Source organism: Gallinula chloropus (genome assembly GCF_964237585.1).
Source record: "Gallinula chloropus genome assembly, chromosome: 5".
Lineage (NCBI taxonomy): Eukaryota > Metazoa > Chordata > Aves > Gruiformes > Rallidae > Gallinula > Gallinula chloropus.
In genome coordinates, this window is record NC_140090.1 from 58,695,358 (window position 1) to 58,701,386 (window position 6,029).

The following is a 6,029-nucleotide window of genomic DNA, read 5'->3' on the forward strand; positions in this document are numbered from 1 at the left end:
AGTAAGAAAGAGCTCCTCCCAGAATAGTGATGAACAATTAGAATTTCACTTTTTTCCTTCCACAAACCCCTCTAATTTCTGCTATGTATTCCAGCTGCTCTGATCTTAATTCGTTGTTACTTAAATTACAAATTGTAATTAAAGGATTGAATCTGACTGTGTCTTTAGTTGCACCTTTAAAACACTGTTGAATTTACAGTACATGAGGTGTTTTGTTGAAGGTCTATGCCCACTTATGCTACTTTGTGTACTGGTACAACAGCAGTGCAGGACTGGTAAGAGAAAAAAGTCCCCTGCTCTTTCTCATCAATTTCTGGTGTGACCTACTAGTTCAAGAATTTGGGTTTGTTGGGTTTTTTTTTAAACATGTACATGCAGGCCAAGCAAAAGCTAGCATTCCCCACTTGCCATCGGTGGACAGGCATTCAGCCATCTCCAGGAAAGCAGGGCTCCATCACACATAACAGCTACTTGGGAAGACAAGCTCCATCACTCCAAATGTCACCCCTTCCTCCTCCTTCTCCCACATTTATATGCTGAGCATGACATTGTAAGGTATGGAATATGACTCTGGTCAGTTGGGGATCAGCTGTCCTGGTTGTGTCCCCTCCCAACTCTTTGTGCACCCCCAGCCCACTCACTGTTGGGATGAGAAGCAGAAAAGACCTTGGCTCTGTGTAAGCACTGATCTGAAAATAACAAAACCATCTCTACATTATCAATGCTGTTTTCAGCATGAACCCAAAACATAGCCCTGTACTAGCTCCTATGAAGAAAATTAACTCTTGCAGCCAAAACCAACACACTGCATTTATATGGCAAGAGGGAAAATGGCTAAGCTAGTAAAAAGAAAAAGAAAGCATGAGGTTTTTAAGCAAATCTTTAACATTTCTCGTCCAGCTGGCACAGGGCAAGACTTCAGGTTTTGCAAGCTGACATGCTCCTTTAGTCTGGCATGGTGATACTAGTTAGGATCCAACTCGAACCTTGGGCTGTCTGTTATTAGAAGACATGAAGACTCTTGTTGGGGTCTTCACAACTCCTTTTATCTTCAAATCTATGGCAAATGCTCAGAACTTGAAAAGACTATGAAATACTCAGGAGCCAACACTGGAGGTCCCAGCCAGATGCTGCATAGCTATTGACAGCCTCACTGGTGGTTGGAGGGAAGGAAAGCATCCCTTTGCACGCCTAAAGCAAGGGGCATGCCCGGGGCACACTGCCCGCTGGTGCACAGCAGGGCGGCAGCAGCTACAGACAGACAGAAACATCCTCCTCTTGGCTTGTAACCCCGTGCTCAAAATCACATTCCCCAAATTTTCCCGTTTTATTGGAAAGCCAGAACCTAGTGTCATAGTGTCAGAGCAAAAATGAGCAATGCCTCTAACAAATCCAAAGCAGCAGCTCTGCATTTCGATTACTCTTTTACGCCCAATTGGCCACATTTAATCTTGTGAAGAACTCGAAGCAGATATTTGCTTCAGTGCAATTACAGCCACATACAGAACATTGGCAAATGCAAACAATATAGAATTTCCACTTGACGGCAGATTAATTTGGTGTGATGTTTTCCCTTGAGAGGTCTTAAAGGCTTGCAGTTCTGAAAGTACCCTGCAGTTTGTATTTACAGCACTATGGATGTTGAATAGAGAGAGACAAGGATATACTCATTCTGAACTGAGGTTTCTTTTGCCTCCACATATTAAAAAAAATTAACTGAGCATAGCACACTTCCACTGCATTTCTCATAATGCAATATGGAAACATGATTTCCCTGAAGAGCCTATAGAGAAATCCAGGTGGTGCTTCCGCTTTTATAAATATAGTAAGTAAAAGACAAAGCAATGCTACAGACTAATTTCCTCTCAGGGAACAGCGAGATGGGTCTTCCCTCCAGAAAGGGTTCCATCCTTTGAGACTGCCGTAAGGATCCAGAAGGGAGCTTATTGCTAATGATGGAAAAATCAGGGAAGTTATAGCTTTCACAGGCCTCTTACTGGCTGCCACAGCAAGGAGATTAGATTTCAGTGAGCGTGGTGTTTGAACCACTCCTGGCACTTGGGTCTCCTCCACCTCGGTCTGCCTGGGGATCATTTTTTATTGCAGACCATGGCGAAGCCGTTTTGTGAGTAGCCTTTTCTGTTGCCTTACTAACCACTCCCTTCAATGCTCTGCAACTCAGCCCATGCCAAGCCAAATGGCACCATATTAAAGCACAGGGTTACATATGAAACAGAATAGTCAAAAGTCTCCATGAATTGAGCCCATCAGGACAGGTCATAATTCCTAGCAAGTTGCACATCTGGAAACATCTGGTTGAAGGATAAAACTCAAAGTGAACTTTTCTCAGCATGACTGAGCCTAAGTTTACCCCAGCTAAGGCTTGTTGGCTATTGTGAGGCCATGCCAGCTGGCCAGGGACAGACAGATTCCCATGCCACGCATGACTTGCAGCTGGGAGCAGTAGGTCCTGCTAGAGCTGCAGCCCACCAGGAAATCTGGGGCACTGGTAAAGCAGGACTGATAGCTGGACAACACCATATGGGTGTATAATGGAGGCTTCCTCTTTAACCTGAGGAAAATAAAGAAAATAAATCACAAAATCAAACAGTGAAGAACAAGAGGTCAAAACGCTGACCCAAAGACAAGAAGTGGTTATTTAATCCCAGGACATAAAATTCTTTTTCCAGAAGAACCTGGGCTGCTTCCAGCACTTGGCATTGCTCCAAAGTTCAGATGGTGGGAGGCAAGTCCCCGTCTCCTTGCAGTTTCTCCACCCTCCAGCAGATGACATTGCCTGAGCCCACCATTACCCTCTCTCTATGCAAGGGCTGCAGCATCATGGAGGTGGCCTGGCAGGAGCACAAGTGCAGGCTCAGTAGTTGATGACTACAAAGCAGTCCTAATCCCTGACTCATGTGTGTTGCACACTGAGGTGGGCTTATTGCCCCTTTGCTTAGCTAAGCAAAAGTCTCCTAATGTTACAGATGGAATGAAGACAAAGAAAATTAAAACAATATAGGGGGTATTTCCAGGTATGCCTTCTGCTACAATTTCAAGATCCAAGGGTGCTGACTCTTTGCAAGCCATCATCTTGCTCCCAGGAACAAGGAATACCTTCTTTCCACCACAGCCACCCTTGCTAACAACAAGGTGTCAGATCCTGGAGTACAGCTGTCAGTTTGGCAGTGCCAGCTGTGATCACACTTGCCCCATGCCCTAGCTAAACATCACCTGCCAAAAGCAATGTCAGCTGAGACCACCGGCAGGGTGGAAGTGATCATAATGGCAGCATTGGTGATGCTACCATCTTTCCCATGGCTACTTACCCAGCATAAAGCAAATGCTGAGGCTTATTTACAAGCACCTGTCCATTCTGTGTGCTCATGAAAGAGCAGCCTCCAGCACTATGGTGGAGCTGGTGTACTTCCCACACAGTAAGCTTGTAAGGGAGGGTGAGCATCTTAGCCCCTTTTCACAGGCAGGGCACCCGGACTTTCCCTTAGCTGCAGAAGGATGTTTGGGCAAAAGCACAATGGGATTGCTCTCCAGCCTCCAGAATTGGCATGAAAGCAGGAGAATAGTTTTCTCACATGAGGTATCTTGCCTTCACTAGCTTTTCCTTCCAGTCTTTCAGCAATGATAAATACAGAGAATATTGCTGCGGGCATGTCTGCACTGCGTTATTTATCCTTTGGATTTGCACTTAGGGTTTTATTTGTAAAAGGAAAGTGGGACCATAAATCTGCTCTGCAAGGAGCCAAGGGAAGAGAGGACAAAAATTTTCAACAAGTTTCATGGAAGGACATGATGCCAGTGACAGGTTTCCAGTGGAAAGAAATGCCAGCCAAGATATTGCTCAGGTACACATGGCAAGTGTAGTGGCAACTGCTGAGAGTCAATCTTTTTCTCACAGGTGCATTAATTCATTCCTCATTGGCCTGTTCCACTTCAGCCAGTGACTTCCACTTTTGCTTTAACTTTAGCACTGCTCACCAAGACCAGGAGACTTTCTTCTGCATAACCTTATGTCTAGATCAGACCTGCCCAGCTCCTGCCAGCCCTTCCAGAATTGCAAAGCACTGTCCAGTCCACTTACCAGATGCTATTCTTCTCCAATGATTCCTTGTCTTGTATTTTCCTGATAACAAGGCTGAGCTATGTGTTACTGTGGAGAGGGGCTTCAAAATAACTTATGCTTTGCAAATTTACTTCATAGTCTAAGGTTCAAAGACTATATGCAGCTTCTGAAGCCAAGTTAAACAGGAATCTAGGGCCCACATGGCTTTCAACAGTTAAGTTTTCTTTAGGATATAATTATTTTGCTTAGAAACTAGACCCTTGATCTGTTGCAGGAGGGAGGCTGCAGTTTAATAAAAGTCAAACAATTTGCTCTTTGCAGCGTGCTATTTGTGGTACACATATCATTGAGTTATACCGCTCCCCCTCACCACTGCCTCCTGGAACCTCGACTGTTTATATACAGAAAGCACTCTCAGGAAGCACTCCTAAAAATACCCAGAGATGTTAGCTGAGGTTCTGGTTCTGTCTCTCCTCCTCCTGCTTCTGCCTCCGTAACATCCTTCCATCATTTTCATTCTCAACAACCCCGGCTGTTCAAGCAACCTTATTCCTGTCTCACCCTCTAAAAACTTATTTTTTCCCTTCGTCCTCTGCCAGTAGCCATTCCCCACCCTGTCACAAAGCTACCTCCACAGTGTTGCCATGACATGTCCCACCTAGTGCTTTTTTACCCGATCACAAAATTACAGTAAAATATATATATTCTTTACCAAATCCTTGAGTATCCACCTTGGCTCCAATTTTCAGAAAATAAGAAGGTGCCAAGTTGGGGCAAAAATAGTACTGGAAAAAGAGTAACATCTTTTACTTTCCTTTGTAAAGAGGCATTTGAAGATGCAAAACACGGTGCAGTACTCTCCGCAAACTAACTTTTGAAACCACTCTCAAGGAAGTTACCCAGGAGACAAAGCATGTCCCAGTGGAAATACCATTGCAAAAACCCGTATTTTCACAGTAGTACAAATAGAAAATCTGCACAGCAAAAAATCCAGTCAGCTAACAAAAGCATCAGTCATGAACCCATGTAAAATTCAAAAGCAGGTCTGGGGTTCAGCTCACGCATTTGATCTGTCAGTTGCCCAATATGTGTGGGCAGACTCCCCTCACAGAAAACACCACTCATCAAGGGATAAGGTCTTCCAGCTCCTGCAGTCTGATCCTGCTTGTTGTCAGTCATCCTCACAACCACAAACATCTTCCAACACATTCAGAAAGCACTCAGCACAGACTGAGATTCATAGCAGCACAAAAGATTTTGGATCCTTCAGTCTGTCCACACATCACCAATTGACCTGAAAGTTCCTCTTCTGTAGGTGTTTTCAGCAGGCAGACCCTAAAAATGAAAGCTCAACAATTCTCCTGTTGGAGTAGACAAGATCTAGCCTTGTGGTTATTCCCAGTGTAAAACTCTTTTGAAAGCCAGTTGCTGCTCTACAAACCCCTTCCTATTAAAATAAAACATCTAATTCATCTAATTCCTTCTAATTCAATAGTATCAACAATGAAATAGTCACAAAAATTACGACCAAAATGATTTGTCAGAGCCCTTAATATTGCTTTTGGAGGACCAACTATTCTTAGACAGAAATTGCCAAAACCCAAGAAGTACAGAACTGAAAGAAGTGAGACACTGATAATTTTTGCACCAAAAACATTTAGGTCGCTTACAATAAATAAATACATAAATAAATAAATAAGTTCTTCACAAATACCCCACCCATCATTAGAAAACCATCAGCCAGTGAAGAGTGAGCAAGGAATTATTTGTTCAGCTCTGGTGACAATTGGCTGTTACTGGAGTTATTCTGACACATTGTTTTGGAGAACATCTGTTTCCACTCTGACTCCTTTAACTTTCAGATGTGAAAAACAAAAGCTCATTTTCATGCCATGTCTCCCATCTTCAGTTGGCAGCAGTTGTGTGATTATGAAGTTATTGTTATGCT